The sequence below is a fragment of the Palaemon carinicauda genome, chromosome 15 (assembly GCF_036898095.1).
Source record: "Palaemon carinicauda isolate YSFRI2023 chromosome 15, ASM3689809v2, whole genome shotgun sequence".
Lineage (NCBI taxonomy): Eukaryota > Metazoa > Arthropoda > Malacostraca > Decapoda > Palaemonidae > Palaemon > Palaemon carinicauda.
In genome coordinates this window covers 63,921,878-63,941,201 of record NC_090739.1, presented here as the reverse complement: position 1 = coordinate 63,941,201, position 19,324 = coordinate 63,921,878, and the positions used below count along the sequence as shown (strand labels likewise).

The following is a 19,324-nucleotide window of genomic DNA, read 5'->3' as shown; positions in this document are numbered from 1 at the left end:
GAAACATTTGAAGTAGTAAGGGCACCAGCCACCCGTTAAGATACTACCGCTAGAGATTTATTGGGTCCTTTGACTGACCAGACAATACTACATTGGATTCCTCTCTCTGGTTACGGCTCAAATTTCCTTAGTCCACACATACTCCGGATAGTCTGACCTATTCTTCCCACGTTCTCCTCTGTCCTCGTTCACCTGACAACACTGAAGTCACCAAGCAATTCTTCCTCGCCCAAAGGGTTAACTACTGCACTGTAATTGTTCAGTGGCTTCCTTTCTCTTGGTAAGGTAGAAAAGATTTTTTTAGCTATGGTAAGCAGCTCTTCTATGAGACGGACACTCCAAAATCAAACCATTGTTCTCTAGTCTTTGGTAGTGCCATAGCCTCTGTACCATGGTCTTCCACTGTCTTGGGGGTATAGTTCTAATGCTTGAAGATACACTCGGGTATATTATTTTATCTTATTTCTCTTCCTCTTTTTTACGTTTTTAAAGTTTATATTGTATATGAATGATTCATTTTAACGTCGTTACTGTTTCTAAAATATTTTATTTTAATGGTTCGTTAATTTTCTTGTAGTTTATTTACTTCCTTGTTTCATTGCCTCACTGGGCTCATTTTCCCTGTTGGAGCCCACGGGCTTATAGCATCCTGCTTTTGATAGCTATATACTTTCCTTATTTATTATTAATGGTTAAAAGTTGTTAGACAGCAAAACACAACACTGAAAACATTTGAAATTTTATAAATCAACGACCTGTTTTACCTGGTCTCACGAAATAACATTGAATTTGATAAATAGCAGCCATACATCTGTTATACTTTTACTGGGATAACGTCATTATAGTTTTTTGTATTATTCCCCGGCACCAATGTCTAATTGTATCGCAGAAATATATTTCCGTCGCTTAATTACTCTTTTACCTCACAACTCACTTTTATTAGCAATATAGCAATGTTTTACATGAAAATTATAATAATTTGGACTTTCCTTTGATTTTGGGATGAACTCGAAAATTTATAATTCGCTTCAAAGAGGCTGAATGACTAGCCGTGCCCCAGTCCTTGACTAATTAGTAAGCATCTAAAAAAGGTATTCGATCGTTAAGCAAGGGGAAATTCAACGAAAATCAAGTTCCTCACCGCATCTTGGACATTAAACGTTTTCTTTTTTGTTTACATTGAGAGGATCTTCAGTGACGTCACTGTCGTACGATCAGCTGGTGGCGTGCTGATTCCGAGTCGAGTTGCTGGTTCTTGTTTATTTCCGGTGCCTTTTTCGTCACTAGGTAATCGTCTGCATTTAAAACAGGTGAACGCCCATTGTTATATACAGTAATAACAAGTGTATACAATCATTTATTTTGTTAGTGCAGTTTAGGCAGTAGCCTAAGTGTTTCCCCTCGTCATCGTAAGTACCATTTAAGCCTACTCTGCCGATAGCCATCTTAGGCTGCTGTAGTTTAGGCTCAAGTTTTTTTTACGGTAAGTAAAGCCTAAAGCATGTTGGGCTAAGCTAGTTCGAGGATTAATATGAATGGTGCCTAATCATTTTTTGGTTTGGTTGGGTTAGCTTAGCCTAGTTATAATAGGCTCCTGGTATACTGCAGGCTAAACACTGCTGTGTTAAGTACAGGTATTTGTTTACTTTTTAGCATGCTGAGATACTAGGATGTTCAATAAGTATAAAGCCTGGTGGGTTTCATTGTAGTGTATTACAGGGCAATGTAACCTAGGAAATCAACTACTTTTTTTATAGAAAAAAATTACGCTCTCCGCAAATAACACTCGTTCCCGTCGCAAATGAATAAACTTAAAACAAGCCTTTTCTTCTCTATACATTACCTTCTTGTATGTATTATAACAGGAGGATAATACAAAACTGTATTACTGGATAAACGTTGGAGGAGCCGTTTCAAAGATTATTTCATGAAAAAATACAGTAACTAGTGCTGCCAACGTCTGATGTAGATAAAATGTTAGCATTCCATGCTAACATTAGCACCCATTTGTACGTGCGTTCGTGCATACCAGTTTTCGGTCTGCGCAAATGTCACTCCCCCTGCGCAGAAGTTTTCCCTCCCCCAATTACTCTTTTTTTATTATCGTATTATCATCTCATTTTATATTCCCGTTTAATATTATTTATACATTCCATTTTATCTTCCTATATTGGGTTTATTTCTTAGGTTATTTCCTTTTCTCTCCCCGGTTTCACATAAATACTTGCTCTGGACTAGTTTCCCTATCCAGTTCATTCACGGTAAAATCATCTCATTTTATATTCCCATTCAATATTATTCATCATTCATTCCATTTTATCTTCCTATATTGTTTTTGGTATTATTACAGTTTCATCCATTATGGGAAATCTATTATAATAGTATATTTCCTGCGTAAAGCAAGTCTTTTGTAGTATTTCTGTAAAATATTATCTGTCGCAAATGCCTAGTTCTTTATAAATCGACGATCAAACTCACGCTACTCATGTCTTCCTCCCAGATTTTTTCTAAGTCTTGTTATTGTTGACTGTGTCTTGTATTTGCTTAAATGAGCCCTGTAACCACTATAATCCGCAGACAAACTAGTCCACTATAAAGTCTTACACATTTGGCCAATCACAGCGCCTATCCACTATGACGTCATACATGTTTGGCCAATCACAGCACGACAATGCATCATTTTTCCCATGCATTTCATTTCGTTCTTAGAAATGGAGGCAATAGTAAGCACGTCATCTCATGTTGCACAAGAAGTTGAAATTCCATCTTCTTGTCCTGACTGTTTCCTAACTTACAATGAATTTGTTGTAAGTTATTCGGGGAATATTGAAAACCTAGTGGATTTGTGCCAGAGACACAATTTAATTTTACAAAATAAAAATTGTCCTGCATGTCAAGGAACCTTCCCAACGGCTTCACGTTTTCCTCAAAACAGCAGCACATCTTGATGAACCAACAGTTTAAGGTAAGCTTCATTAATTTATAGAGTATATTATAATGGTGATAGTATAACGATGTATACAGCAGTACCATCACTTTGGATTTGGTTTGATGGATGTGTTAGGTAGTGGCTGTAAGGGGGGGGGCCCCCCTCGCAGGGGCTAGGCCTAGGTATGGGTACAGGACCCTAGGTTAGGTGGTTGAATTAGGTTCGGTAGTGTCACGAAATTCACTGTGGCCTTAAGGGGGGGCGGAGGGGGGCCCCCCTGGTAGGCCTAGGTAGGGGTACAGGGCCCCTAGGTAGGAGTACAGGGCCCCTAGGTAGGAGTACAGGGCCCCTAGGCTAGGTTAGGTGGGTTTATGAGGTTCAGTAGTGCCCTGAAAATCACTGTGGCCTTAAGGGGGGGTCGCAAGGGGGACGGAGGCCCCCCCCCCCGGTAGGGCTAGGTAGGGGTATAGGGGGAGGGGGGGTGGAAGGATAAGTATTCATTTATTGCAAATATCATTTGACCCCCCCCCCACCCAAAACCCCGGTTCCCACCTAGTGTCCCCCATAATTGTTGGGATGAAGTAGGGTCTTTCTGCATTCTAGAACAACTTGTTGTTTTAACTCCAATTACATAGTAAATCTCTAAATCGGATGGTTTGCGGTCAAAATAAACGTTAAATTCGTTGGAACTACACCATTTCTGATGCAACAAATATATTTTTATTCCAGTTTCCCCATAATGGATGAAACTGTAAATTTACCTTGTTTTTATTTCTTTTCTTTGGTTATTTCCTTTTCACTCCTCTGTTTCCCATAAATACGTAATCTGGACTAGTTTCCCTATTTAGTTCATTCATGTTTACCCACTAGTGTTCTTTGTTTTTCCCTTAACCAATAACCAACCGATGCCTATTCAGATATCTCCCTAGCCCCCCCCCCCCCTTCCTTTATCTCTTTGAGAGGTGTGTTCATACCCTTTCCTCCAATGCCTTTTGCGTTGTAACCTTTGACCCAGTAAGGCGTTCGTCATTTCAAGTGCGATTTATTTTTTCTTATTTTTCGATGGAGGAAGTTATAGAAACTTGTAATGGCTGCAGTATTCTGTACCTAAAAGCAGTGGCTAAATTCCATGGTGATTTTTATGATTCTTCAGTTTGTTGATTATTTCCTTAAATCACACAACGTAATTCCTCAACGTTTACAGTGCTCCAAGTGCCGTTCTCTGTTATCTTATAGGAAAGACATTCACGTGTTTTATTGCCATTCTGAATCCATCATACCCAAAACTAAGAAGAAACGTCGTTGGAGTTATACCGTTACTGCCTATAAAGGTACATTTTTGGGGAAAAGTCGTCTACCCCCATGGAAGCCATAAGTTTCGTCGTTTTCTTCATAAAAGTAAGTCATTCCTCAATAGTCATTATGTGTTTTGTGACCGGGGTACTTCTAGGCAAGGTTAGGTGAGTTTGTTAGGTTCTGTGCCCTTTTTGTACTTTTTATATATTGTGTAATAGTTATATGGAGAAATTATTTAAAATACGTATGGAAATATTATTTAAAATACGTATGGAAATATTTAGCATTTCTACCTCTAGTAATGTCATCGTGTCGTTGGTAACTTGTGTACCATTCGTCATCGTTGGTAGTACTGTTTCATAAATATAAGTCATTCCTCAATAGTCATTATATGTGTTTTGTGACCGGGGTACTTCTAGGCAAGGTTAGGTGGGTTTGTTAGGTTCTGTGCTCTTTTTTTACTTTTTATATATTGTGTAATAGTTATATGGAAAAATTGTTTAAAATACGTATGGAAATATTTAGCATTTCTACCGCTAGTAATGTCATCGTGTCGTTGGTAACTCTGTGTACCATTCGTCATCGTTGGTAGTACTGTGAATCATTGGTAACGTTGCTAATGTTATCGTTCTCAGTACATTCATAAGAGAAGTGACAACGTTGAACAAGTTCTTATATTTAAATATTTCAACACAACATATGTGTGATAATATTTGGTAAATTTATATTGTATTACAGGGTGTGATTTTCGCACAGAAAAGACATGATTTCCTATAGCAAATAACGTGATTTAACCGGTTTTCACCTTCATTTCATCCGTAATAACATCAACCAATTCGTCAACTTAAAGTTAGTCGGATTGGTTGATTTGTTTGATTCCGGTTGAAATGAAGGTCAAATTCAGTTAAATCACGTTATTTATTTAGGAAATCATATATTTTCTGTGCGAAAATCACACCCTGTAATACAATACAAATATACCGCATGGTGTCTGATGTTAGGTTAGTTTAGGAAAGGGTAAAATTATATGTACGGATGGGGAAATGTTTTGAACTGAAAATATGTTATCCTGTAGGGAATAACATGATTTAACCAAATTTTGCCTTTATTTCCACGGCAGACAAACAGAACAACCAGTTTGACTACTTCGTTCCACACTACACACTAGTTATAACTGGTATAATAGAAATGAAGTCAAATTTGGTGAAATCACATTACAGTATTTGCTACAGGAAAACATATATTTTCTATTCAAAATGTTTTACCCTAAATCTAATGGTTCTTGTTTTGCCATGCGCTCACTTCGCTCGCTAAAAAAATAAAAATATCAAGCTCTGTATGTCCTGGCAAGTGGTAAGGTTGAGCTGACATCAATGATTGGTTATTATTTCTTAAATATTTATTCTTGGTATATTTTTTTTTAGAATAACTAATGGTTCTTGCTTCGCTGAGTGCTCAATTCGATCATGAATAAAGAGAAACATTAAGCTCCTATTTACTGGCAAGTGGTACATGCTGAACTACGTATCCCCTAAATTGGTTCTTATTTCTTGGTAATTATTTGACAGATTTTTGTAAATCTAAGAGTCACAGACCCTAAAATTCAATAAAATCTAATTAATGACTTTATAGTTGGGCTGTCGAAGGGGCGTCTCTTCCCTGTAAGATAACCAAGAACAACGCTTCGGGTTCTAATTTTTGTGGTATGACATTATGCGATTTTAGAAACATGTTGGCTCCACTTGTTGACACACAAAAAGGATTTGGAAAAGACTGAAGCGAAGTACTTGAAGTGTTAACAAAGGAAGGGGGAAGTATAACCCCCCATATAAGTTTCCATACGTACGGTTACGTGATTGGTTAATGGAAACTTCAGTGTAACAGTACGGCATCTTTAAAGTAAACTTTAAAGGTAAGCTCGTTCAAAGCAAGTATTCGATATGTGAAAACTGAATGTAACATGTCAATAACAGGACAAAAACAGAAATGACGAACAATTAGTAAGATAAAGTGAAGGAAAGAATAAGTATTTCATGGGAGTACATTAAAATGTTATAATAACTGAGGAAACGACTTTAAAGTTGAGAACGTAAGAAATATTCATGTGGGTATTGCATCAACGAATACATACAAATGGTATTAGGAGTGTCAAATCTCGTAGTATACTGTACTTGAATGTCGTAAGTAAAAAGAAATATGTACATGTGGGTATTGCAACAACAAATATATGGTATTAGAATGGTCAAATACTTTAATGTCGCGGCTAAAATGAGGAGGGCTTATAAGAAAACGAGTAATCCTAGTGGTCAAAATAAAAGGGGATGGAGTTTATGCGCAGAAGTTCTTAAACTGATTAACACGTATGTACATACGAACAAACGGAAGCGTATACATCCGCTTCGTAGAATGTCAACAAACAAATGAAAACTATACCAGTAGTATAGGATATAGATAATCTGTGTGGTTTTCCATGGATTTATTATACGTCCAAAAAATAATGTATAGAGAAGGAAAGGTTTGATTTACCGTTATTTACCGTTTTCCCAGTATGTTTTCCCCTCCCAAAACCCTGGGTTCCCCCATTATCGGTGGATATACTGTGTGTGTATATATATATATATATATATATATATATATATATATATATATATATATATATATATATATATATATATATATATATATATATATATATATATATATATATATACCGTATATGAATATTTCACTAAGTATTTATTTGCGGTGAAAATAAGTGTCCTTTTCGAAGAAAGCGGGCATTTATCTGTATAATAAAACTATTTTTTAGTAAGAAAGTTTTCCCCGTCCATAACTATAATAAAACCTAAGCAAGTAAAGTCTTAATTCCCCAGCCCTTGAGTAAGGACATCTTGTCCTAAGTTAGGTTAATGTTTATAGACTATACAGTAGTCCATCTGCCCCAGTGCATTCACCCCAGAAGTTGGGATTAATCTACTTCATTGGTAATTGATGCACCCTACCTGCTCAATATTTAGTTGTTGCACCCGAACTCCATTTTTCAAAGTTTGAAAACTTTTAGTCATCAGGATGAAAGAACTCGCAATTAAAAGATATTATGTATTTGATGGAATAAGAATAGATTTGATATATAAAAAACACTTGCATACTCGTCGTGAAGACCTCTCTATTGCATATTCGACAAATTAAGTTAATGTTCCCCAAATACTTTTAAAAAGGAATTCAATTTTGGAGATAAAATTATTAGACATAGGATGTAGTAATGATATTTCTGTATTCTTTATTATTTCTCACAAATAGTGGCTCTCTATTATGAAAATGGGCCTGAGGTGTCCTGTATGATTTTCTCTGGATACACTTGATTTTCCTGTCAAACATTTAACTAAAGTGACCCATCAATATCTTCTGGATGTAATCCACTGGCTTCAAATGTACTTAACAAGACTAATTAAGTTAAGGGTATTCAGTTGGCATGATGGAAGTGCGGCTATAAGCAGTATTTGTACTTAAAATTAACCTCATTCGTCAGTGTCTATGGCAACCTTGAGGAGTAGAGAGAGGAGACGTCCGCTTTCTACAAAACAAAACAAAAAAGTGGCTAGTTTATCACTCCGTGGGTTATATACAAGTGGCTGGTACCACTACCCCCCCCCCCCCCCAGTTATGGGTAGGGTTACCACCTCGCACCAAAAGTCTAATTTGCTACCTTCCAGCTTTGCTGAAAGATATAGCCATATATAAATAATTACAGGTTCGTATTTGTTAGAGAAAAATACAAATTATCTATGAATTTGTCATTTTTCTGCTAGTGGCTTCGTGGAAGGTATGTATCGCCTGGTGGAGCCTCTATGAAATGAATTGCAGTTATTATCTTCCTTTGCCTAGGACACTCCACTAAGTCACTGCTGTAAAAGTCTGTCATTCAGACTTTAGTTAAACCTCAGACTGAAGAGCTCTGATCTTTCCTCTTCGGAAGATCTTCCGGGGCTCAGTTGTAGCTTTAAATGCTCTTCTCCCTCCAGGAACTTTAGCCCCTTAAAAAAGTCACTCAAGTCATCAGGTCTCAAGTGGACCCTCCCGTACTCTTGATTGGGCATTAGGTGGAATTTGACTACTAGACTATGCAATGAAGGAAAGCCATCCACTCCCTTACCTGTTGTTTGTGTCCAAAAGTCAGCCTGACACAACTCCAATCTCATTCTAGCTGGGTGCATAATGACTCTCTACTGTCCAAGATGACAAAGTGACACTTCTTAAGAGAACTCTGGTCCCCATGGAGAGCACCAAAGATTCTTTCCTACACTGTACGAGTATAAATGAAGATTTGTTCCGTAACCGAAATACAAACCACGCTATTTACACAGGGTTTACCTTTTAGCGCAGCTGAAATGGCGAGCCATTAGAATTTAACGAGGGTGTATTACCCCCGCGCTAGTTAGCGGGGGGGGGGGGGGGGGGTTAGGGGAGTGGTAGCTAGCTACCCCTCCCCTCCCTCTCACACAGATGAATGCTCACTTTCACTTTTGGCTCGGACTGTGACAGACGTCTCTGTCTTGGTCTTCTCTTGGCAGCCATTGTTTGTTTTGTCTTTACTTAATCGCTTACTTTTCATTTACTCAATATATATGTAAACATGTTTTCATGTTTGTATACATATTTGAGTATAGAAATCAGTAAGTTTCCTTTTCAGATTTGTGTGTGTAGTGTACTTATCTACGTGGTGTCCTCGGCAGTTGGCCGCCACGGCGTTATGGGTGGCGATAGAGTTTGACTTATGTCTTTCTCTCTCTCTCTCTCTCTTGAGGTCGTTCACCCTTTTACTACGTGTTACTACGCCCTTGTAGCTTCCTTTCCGTGTGGGGGGGTTGCTACTCCGTACGTATGTCTCAATTAGTTTATCAATCTAATTGTATTTGTTGATTTTTCAGCTTTGTAGAACGATTCCTTTCGGGGTTTTCGTTCTTTCTTTGGTGTTCATTCATTTTTAAATTACATAGTTACATAATTATAATTGTTATAATTCTGTTTTGGTTACAGCTCTCCTTCCGTGAGTGTAAGTGGTTGTGAGGGCACGTCCCTGTTGTGTAATTCTTGTTTCCTTCCCTCGGGATTCCTCTTCGGAGCCTTCCCGGGGGAATGAATGTGTACTAATGTTTTTTTGTTTTATTTTTTTACAGTTACCGATCTAGTTCGTTTCTGTAATATGGCAACGGTGTGAGCTGTCTTGTTGAGTCCTGGGGATTCGGCTGTTGCTGCCTCCCCCCTTGTGTTTTCGTCAGGGGCATGTCTCCTTCTACTGGAAGTACTCCTGTGACGACGGACAGCTCTCCAGTTCATTTTAGAACTCTCAGGAGGCTTGCCTCCTTGGGCAGGTAACTTTCCTTCCGAGGGAAGTTTTTCCTGTCCAGGCTTGAGTTTTTCCCCTTATGGAGGGTTCTCCTCTTGCCTTTTTTTCGTGGGACTATGCTCTTGGTGCTGAGCGGTCACACCTGCAGTTTCGCTCAAGGGGCTGGGCAACTGCAGGAGCTCCTCTTCGGAGGATTGCTCCTTTTAGGTCACTGCTGACCAGTCTCTTCTACGAAGTGTTTCTCTTTCGTTCGCGAGAGAGTACACTCATAGAGACTCCTCTTCAGAGGTTTCTTCTGTTGCTGTTGCTGTTGGCCTCCCTCGCCGTAAGGCCCACCGTCCGCCTCGTCGTAAGGGCCTCTCATCTCCCCATAAGGGTGCTTGAGGCGCCTTTTTGAATCTCCATTTGCAGCCTACAACTCCTTTTTCTCGATCTTCCGCCTTGGTGCAAATGGACAGCAGTCTGATCTCATCTTCCGACGGGCAACGGTCTTCCCGACGGACAACGGTCTTCCCGACGGACAGCGGTCTTCCGACGGACATCAGTCTCCCGGCGGACAACGATCCCTTCGGGGCAAAGGGTTGCCTCCCACGGGGGTTCTTCCCTTGCGTGTCAGGGTTTCCCTGCGCGCCCTTCTGCTGTGTTCTCACCTGCTCCTGCTCAGTGTTAACGCACAGGCGCTCTTCTGCTCATCAGCGCTCTCCTGTTCGTCAGCACTTTCATGATGATCATCCCTGCTGTTCCTGTTGGTTCCTGTTACGCGCCCTGTGCGCCCACGTTCGCCCTCGCGATCTAGAACTTCGGTTCAGGTCGGGGTCAAGGACTCTTCTTCTATACGCAGGCTTCCACGCGTAGCCTTCTGCTCGTCAGAGATCATCAGCTCGTCAGCGATCATCAGCTCGCCAGCGATCATCAGCTCGCCAGCGATCATCAGCTCGCCAGCGATCACCTGTCTCTCGGCGATCTCCGGTTCGCCCACGTGTGTTACAGCTGGCACGCCAACGTTCTCCAACTCTTCTGAAGGAACATGGTTCGCCAGCTACTAGCTCACCTGCGCATGCTGATCGCCATCACGCGACCCTCAACTGCGGATGCTGATCGCCCTCGCGCGACCCTCAACTGCGGATGCTGATCGCCCTCGCGCGACCCTCAAACTGCGGATGCTGATCGCCCTCGCGCGACCCTCAAACTGCGGATGCTGATCGCCCTCGCGCGACCCTCAAACTGCGGATGCTGATCGCCCTCGCGCGACCCTCAAACTGCGGATGCTGATCGCCCACGCGCGACCCTCAAACTGCGGATGCTGATCGCCCTCGCGCGACCCTCAAACTGCGGATGCTGATCGCCCTCGCGCGACCCTCAAACTGCGGATGCTGATCGCCCTCGCGCGACCCTCAAACTGCGGATGCTGATCGCCCACGCGCGACCCTCAAACTGCGGATGCTGATCGCCCTCGCGCGACCCTCAAACTGCGGATGCTGATCGCCCTCGCGCGACCCTCAAACTGCGGATGCTGATCGCCCTCGCGCGACCCTCAAACTGCGGATGCTGATCGCCCTCGCGCGACCCTCAAACTGCGGATGCTGATCGCCCTCGCGCGACCCTCAAACTGCGGATGCTGATCGCCCTCGCGCGACCCTCAAACTGCGGATGCTGATCGCCCTCGCGCGACCCTCAAACTGCGGATGCTGATCGCCCTCGCGCGACCCTCAAACTGCGGATGCTGATCGCCCTCGCGCGACCCTCAAACTGCGGATGCTGATCGCCCTCGCGCGACCCTCAAACTGCGGATGCTGATCGCCCTCGCGCGACCCTCAAACTGCGGATGCTGATCGCCCTCGCGCGACCCTCAAACTGCGGATGCTGATCGCCCTCGCGCGACCCTCAAACTGCGGATGCTGATCGCCCTCGCGCGACCCTCAAACTGCGGATGCTGATCGCCCTCGCGCGACCCTCAAACTGCGGATGCTGATCGCCCTCGCGCGACCCTCAAACTGCGGATGCTGATCGCCCTCGCGCGACCCTCAAACTGCGGATGCTGATCGCCCTCGCGCGACCCTCAAACTGCGGATGCTGATCGCCCTCGCGCGACCCTCAAACTGCGGATGCTGATCGCCCTCGCGCGACCCTCAAACTGCGGATGCTGATCGCCCTCGCGCGACCCTCAAACTGCGGATGCTGATCGCCCTCGCGCGACCCTCAAACTGCGGATGCTGATCGCCCTCGCGCGACCCTCAAACTGCGGATGCTGATCGCCCTCGCGCGACCCTCAAACTGCGGATGCTGATCGCCCTCGCGCGACCCTCAAACTGCGGATGCTGATCGCCCTCGCGCGACCCTCAAACTGCGGATGCTGATCGCCCTCGCGCGACCCTCAAACTGCGGATGCTGATCGCCCTCGCGCGACCCTCAAACTGCGGATGCTGATCGCCCTCGCGCGACCCTCAAACTGCGGATGCTGATCGCCCTCGCGCGACCCTCAAACTGCGGATGCTGATCGCCCTCGCGCGACCCTCAAACTGCGGATGCTGATCGCCCTCGCGCGACCCTCAAACTGCGGATGCTGATCGCCCTCGCGCGACCCTCAAACTGCGGATGCTGATCGCCCTCGCGCGACCCTCAAACTGCGGATGCTGATCGCCCTCGCGCGACCCTCAAACTGCGGATGCTGATCGCCCTCGCGCGACCCTCAAACTGCGGATGCTGATCGCCCTCGCGCGACCCTCAAACTGCGGATGCTGATCGCCCTCGCGCGACCCTCAAACTGCGGATGCTGATCGCCCTCGCGCGACCCTCAAACTGCGGATGCTGATCGCCCTCGCGCGACCCTCAAACTGCGGATGCTGATCGCCCTCGCGCGACCCTCAAACTGCGGATGCTGATCGCCCTCGCGCGACCCTCAAACTGCGGATGCTGATCGCCCTCGCGCGACCCTCAAACTGCGGATGCTGATCGCCCTCGCGCGACCCTCAAACTGCGGATGCTGATCGCCCTCGCGCGACCCTCAAACTGCGGATGCTGATCGCCCTCGCGCGACCCTCAAACTGCGGATGCTGATCGCCATCGCGCGACCCTGCGCATGCTGATCGCCATCGCGCGATCGCCCACCTGCAGAGGCTGCTCGCCATCAGCAACCGCCCATATGCGCATGCTGATCACCAACGCGCGATCGCCCTCCTGCACATGCTGCTCGCGATCGCCCACCTTCGCAGATTGCTCGCCAACGCACGATCACTCACCTGCGCATCGACCATCGCGTCGGCATAACACAACGCGCCATCGCCAACCTGCGCGTTAGCGCTCACCAGCTCACCACCGATTGCTTGTTGATCCATATCGCCAGCGGTCTTCCTCGCCCACGCGGCAGCGCGTTTCCTCGCCATCGCACTAACGCTTGCGTTCGCCACCTCGGACTCGCGCTTATCCACCTGCCCACCCTCACGACCACTCGCCTGCGCGCCCGCGCGATCGCTCACCGGCGCGACCGCTTGCCTTTGCGCCCGCACGACCATTCGCCTGCGCGCCCACACGCCCACGTGCCTGCACGTCTACGCTCATGCGCGTCCGCGCCCATGCTCTCCAATGTTCGCCCACGCGCGAACCAACGGTTTTCCATCACGCGAACCTACAGTGTTTCTTTGCACAAACGTCGGCTTATTTCTTGCTGTATCCATTGCTCGTCTATGGGTTATCGCTCGCCGACCACCAGCTCTCGCCCTTCCTACCACGCTTGCCCTCCTTCTGCGCTCCTTCGCTCACCTTCGTTTGCGTTACCGCGCATGGGCGCTTCCACGTTCGCCCACGCGAAAAATCTTTGAATTACCGTCGCGCGAGCTCCAGGGCGATTGCGACCACGATTCCCAATGGGGTTTTCGCAGCATTCCCAGCTTGGCGAGTTCTTCTGGAGTGTATTTCCAGAACACGGCCTCACCCCGTAAACGCAGAGCATGGCACTTGCAAGAATAGGAGAAACTAAAGGGAGATCTGAGCAACACTCCTCTTTCCTGAACCTGGTTAGCCCTTCCCCGTCATTACCTGGAAGGATTTTTGGCGGGGGGGCCGGCTTTCCGTTCGAGATTTCTCCATCGGACAAGGGGTGACTGCTTACCCCTTCCTCTGGGAGCTTACCAGGTTCTTTCCCTCCTCGGTTACGGCCCGAGGTTTGGTTCAAGGAAGCTACAGGAAGAGCATGGGTACTTTCCTCCTCTCGAGCTCAGGCACCTTGGCCTTTCGTCGTTAAGTATCTAACTTGCGGACAAGCTCGATGTTGTACCATCTGGACGCGCTGACTGAGGGCTTCCTTCGGGTGTCTCATCTGTGGAGGTCGACGACCTCAGACACCCTTCCATCCTTGAGAAGAGTTTGTTTGTGCTCAAGGACAGAGACTTAGACAGCTGCTGTGCGGAGGAAATCGACTTCCGTTTTCACTCCTCCAAGGCGCTTTCTTCCAGACTCTGCAGGGCTCCAGCGCCCTTTTCTTTCAATCACGTTGGCCTAGGTTATTGGCTACGACAACTGGGACAAGGTGTCCAATTGCAGTTTCCTCCTGTCAGGAACAGATGGCACGGGAGACTCCCCCGGGGGGGCATAGTCCTAAAAGGAGTTCACGAACTCTAGGATTGCAGGTTTTCCTCTGGGAGGATGCTTAAGGTTACTCATCCGAATGACAGCTTCCCGATGCCCATTCCCGCACAATCTCTGTGATCAGCCAAGGATATCGCGCCTGCCATCTCTGTCAGCGAATTCAGTGTCTCTGAACCTCTATGCCATAGCGTCAGCAGAGTTGCCCGGTTGGGCAGAATGATCCATACCTTAAGCGAAGGTCTTCCTTAGGATCATCGACGGCTTCACCCCCGGCCTCCTCAGTCGATCCTTTCTTGTAAGAAAGGATCTGAGAGGGGATGTCCTTAGTCGACCTCTCAGCCCTGATCAAGTTTGTCGAACAAACTTCGGCCAGCGTAGACCAGCAGAATCGATCAGACTGGTAACGAGGCGACAGGACTCCTTAAACCCTGGATCGGAAGGACGGGTACTTTCAGTTTCCATTCCTTCATTCTTCCAGGGTGCTCGTCGAATTCAGCCTAGACTGCAAGTATTCCTGCTTATGATGCAGTGTGGCTATCCCGCCGTTGCATAGCAGGTTTGTTTCCCCAGAGAACTCTCCCTGCCTTCCTCTTGGCCGCTCAGGTGCAGGCTTCCGCCTCCTCTGCTGTTTGGAGGGCTGGTCAACTCCGGTAGGCTCGGGTTCGACCTTCTTCAGCGCCGGGACAAGCTTCCGGATGCTTACCACGAGTGTGGGCTCATGGTATTTTGCTTGGAGCCTTCTCTTCCTCTGCCTCAACATCTGGAGTATCTGGCCATGATATTGAGTCAACGGCCTTACCACGTTGGAAACCCCGCTTCTCGTCCGTCCAGCGAGGTTAAGCAACATCGGTACTTGGATGGGTGACCACCTGGGGACGCCAGATTCTGTTACCACATCCTCCGAGCCTTCCTTTCGGTTGACTGGCAAGACTGAGGAGAGTCGCAGTACCTGTTCTCAGTCAAGCAGAGCTTTCAGCCCTACCTTGGAACGTTTCCTAGTTCTCCTTTCCTCATTGACCCGTCTATAGTCCGAACGGTCGCCTCAGGATAAGTTCCATGTGGGGCGATCCAAGTTCCGGTGGCTTCAGGCAATGTTTAACCGGACTTCCTGGCCCCTATGGGACCAGCGGAACTATTAGACCTGCAATGGGTGTTGACCTATGGAGCCTCTTGATGGTAGTGGATATTCTCGTCCTTTCCCCACATTCTTGATGCTGTTCTCGGACTCGTCAAAGGAAAGGGGGGGGGGGGCATGTTCCGGTCCAGGCCTATGGTCAAGACCTGAAGGATACCTCTCCATCATTCAGGCAGGCTTAGGGGCCTTAGTCTGGCCCCTCTACAGATCCTACAGCTCCTGCCGAGTCGCCCCGTGCGCGTCGACTTCATGATTCTGGCGTATTCTAACCAGCAGGGGACGCATTTTCACACCTTCACATCTTGCAGTAGAGATACCGGGATGATTGAGATTCTCTCAATACCACCATCGGCTCTCTCATTCCAGGCAGGGGAATGTTCTCTCAGACTATCCAAGCAGAGCCTCGTAGAGAGAGTGTACCTGGGGGTCTTTGACCTTGGGTAACCAGCAAGTACTGGTCTGGGGGACCTGATCGCGACAGCTTGGAACCTCAAGCTTTCGCTATTCTTCCCCCCAGTCTCAGACCCCGAAACTCTGGCAAGGTGCATTCCGGTGATGGTGGGACAACTTCGACGCCTGTGTCTTCCCTCCCTTTTGTCTGTGGACAATGGGTCTCAACAAGACCAGGTTGTCTGTCAACCTTTCAATGGGAGAGCTCCACTGGTACTATGCGCAGAACGGTTTCTGGACCCTCTGCTTCCCCTGACGGAACTCCCGGGAGAGCTTCTCCCACGGCGCAGACTACTCAAGCAACCACACTGCGACATCTCTCCCGAACCGGGGCGTCGCTTTGGCTTCATGCCTGGAGACGCTACGCCTCCTCCTCAAGAAGAGACAACCCGCTACAGTCGCGGTACGGAGGTCGCGTCATCTGCGATAGTCATCCACAGGGGTCTCGCAGGCAAAGTGAAGAGTCTAAGGTGGTTGGTGCCGTGGGAGATATACCTCTTCCCTTGAGGCCTCTTCTCCAGCAATAACGGTCTTATTGCCTTTCGGCGGGAGGAAACTCCTTTCCGCTCTCGGCAATGAAGCCGGTCGCTCAGCCTTTCCCTGACCTTCAGGCTTAAAGGAATAACTTTTTCCTGCCCGCTGGATCTATCCTTGCTCATGCGAAGCTACGATCGTCCCTGCCCTAGTCGGAGGAAGACCTCCAACTTGGAGCATGGCTCGGACTTTTAGTCCTTCAAGAGATCTTCTCAAGACCCTTTATGACAGGCCTCGGATTGTATTCCGCCTTGGGTCTCCTGCTCACTCTGGCCACGGCCAGTGTGTAAGCAATCTTCTTGGTCTCTTATGACTCCCCCCTTTCTAAGGAAGAGGGGAAGGCAACATTCAGGCTCGCTCCTGAGTTGTTGGCTAGACTCAGAATCTGGGGGTCCCGGCCCTTCGGTCCGATTCATTCAAGATTTCGAGTCTCCATTCTGTATCTGATGTTCCAAGACCTTCTCTTTCTTGCCAGTAAAGGAATCGAAAGGTTAGCGCTGGGAACAGCTGCAGTTTGTCCTCAGTTGCAGCCGATTTGGGAGCACAAGGAGGACATGGGGGAGAGTTACCAGTATACCTCCTCAGCCCGGACTCAAGGACATTCATCTCGACCTGTCTCCAGACCCTCCCCTGTCACGTCGCCCTAGAGCACGATGTTGGATACATCGCAACGTCCCTCGCCTTTGAGTAATACTACTCTGTGACGCAGGTGCTACAAGCTGGAGTCTGGAAGCGTCTAATGACCTTCGCAGCCCGCTTCCTGCAGGGCATGACCCACAGGAGTCTCGATACGTTTTCTATCGCTCTGTGGTGGCTACACAACAGCTGGTCTAACCTCAGGCTCATTTTTGGACAGGTAGCAGAAGGTTGAGGGCATTGTTATCAGGTTTTAGTCTGCGTGAACGAAAGAAGTATGTCTGGCCCTTTCTTCTTTCTTCATCATCCCCTATACCGGAAAGCAGCATCCTGGTCTCTGCATAGCTGACCTCGAACCTCTGCAGGTAAACCATGCTTCCTTGTGTTCCGAGTATTGAGTCAATACTGTCGCGTCCCCCATACCCTGACGAGGTGGTATTGGGAACGTCCTAACCCAGAGTTCCTTCTGGAACTCCAGGTCAACTGCCTAGGACGGGTCACACTTCTTCCTTCACACACAAGCTTACGTAGGCCACATGGCTCCTTGCGAAGCAAGGAACTTGTGAGGTGCAGAGACTCCTTTTATCGAGTGCTACTCACTCGGATTCTGAGTCCCCGGGTAAAGCCAAAGCCAGTATGGCTGGGGACTTTCCACCCTACCTAAGGGGTAAGTCACCCTGTGTAAGTAGCGTGGTTTGTATTTCGGTTACGGAACAAATGACAAATTCGAAGATAATTTGTATTTTTCCTAACCATACAAACCTTAGCTATTTACACACATTTGCCCGCCAGTCCTGTCCTCCAAGACAAGTCATACCTCTAAGTGAAAGTGAGCATTCATCTGTGTGTGAGGGAGGGGAGGGGTAGCTAGCTACCACTCCCCTACCCCCCCCCCCCCCCCCCCCCCCGCTAACTAGCGCGGGGGTAATACACCCTCGTTAAATTCTAATGGCTCGCCATTTCAGCTGCGCTAAAAGGTAAACCCTGTGTAAATAGCTAAGGTTTGTATGGTTAGGAAAAATACAAATTATCTTCGAATTTGTCATATTCTAGAAAATTGTTTCTTATGACCCATGCAGCTTCAGCCGTGCTTTTCCAATGAGATTCTGGAAGTACCTAATGCCTGAAGTCAAGGATAAAAATCTATCCTAACCTTACGAAAAACCTCAGTGGTGCTAGTCTTGAAGGTAGGAGTCTGGTATGATAGGCAACCTTAACTACCCATTACTTATGGGAATTTACCAGTAGGTCCCTGGATAACCTTATCCTTGGTCCTTCAGTAGCTACTGTATTGAACAAGTCATGTTGTGAACCTATTTCCCTCAAGGGTCAAGTACCATCTCATCCAAGGTAGTGTTTGTAAAATAAGTCCACAAGGAGAATTTTTGGCAATTTTCCTCTTCTTTTTTTCCCATCGATGTGAAGCAGTTGCTCCGTTATATTGTGGATCAGTCATTAGATGCAGATTTGCCTCACGACTGAGTAGCTTTTCTTTCCAGACAAATTTTGTATCATATTACATCTCCCAGCCTCCCAGATGAGGGTGAGGTATAGAAGTCCTTTGTAATATTTATCCCTCCATCTCATTTATTGATCATACAGTATTTCCTTTTTCATCCTTTAAAGCAAATATTGGTTGCTGCCATGTTCCAAATCTTTTATATATCAATTTGATGTTTCTTCTTTTGATTATTGTATTTGTAATTTTAGTCGATAATGTGGATAAAATCTATTTCTTATAATGATCATACATTCAGACAAGATATCCTTAGGGATGTAGGTTCTTCCATGACTGTCCACCAGTCCCCTGGTAGGGACATAGCTTAACACTTGCAACATCTCCATCCTCATGTTGTTAGGAGGTTGACAGGAGTCATCACTTTCTTGCTTTTCAAAGACCAAAGTGTAATGATGTTTCCCAAGTCAGTAAACTTAACCAGATTGGTTACAGGAACTTCCTCCCTACTTCGAATGAGTCCCTATTAAAGGTTGAAGGTTTGTACACTATTATGTGTAGAATCAAATCACAAAGTCTTTAATCAATTTGTATTTTCCTAACTACAAACCTAATACCTTTAAGTTATACTGCCCACCTCAACGACCCCGCAGGCTTTAGATTAAGCTCAAAGTCAAGGTTACGCTACCAGATACTACTACTACTACAGTACTGTACCTCGTTAAAAGTTTAAATGGCGATTCCCGCTTTGTTGAAATCTAAATCCTTATAAAGGTTTCAGGTTTTTATAGTTAGGAAAAATACAAATTGATTTAAAAATTTGTGATTTAAGTACTGTAGATATACAGTTTTCTTGGTGATAAATTCATTATACAGTATTCCAGAATACAGTACAGTATAAAACTGTCTCACAGCCCAAAGTCATTATCATTAAAATATATTTGTAAAACTTTGATA

General features: G+C 46.2%; 1 protein-coding gene across 7 annotated transcripts in view; it reads left to right on the top strand.

The window, feature by feature from the left end:
• Window positions 1-19,324, top strand: part of LOC137654644 (pyruvate dehydrogenase phosphatase regulatory subunit, mitochondrial) — a 660,498-nt gene that overhangs the window by 487,501 nt on the left and 153,673 nt on the right. The window contains exon 1 of one of the 7 annotated variants that reach the window (XM_068388461.1): window positions 261-280. The exons of 1 other annotated variant lie outside the window; for it this stretch is intronic. The gene's annotated coding sequence lies outside the window, so the exon portion shown is untranslated. Of the gene's footprint in view, window positions 1-260; window positions 281-1,153; window positions 1,484-1,615; window positions 1,635-19,324 lie in introns of those variants that run through there. 5 more of the 7 variants (XM_068388455.1, XM_068388458.1, XM_068388456.1 and 2 more) reach the window with 5 other exon arrangements.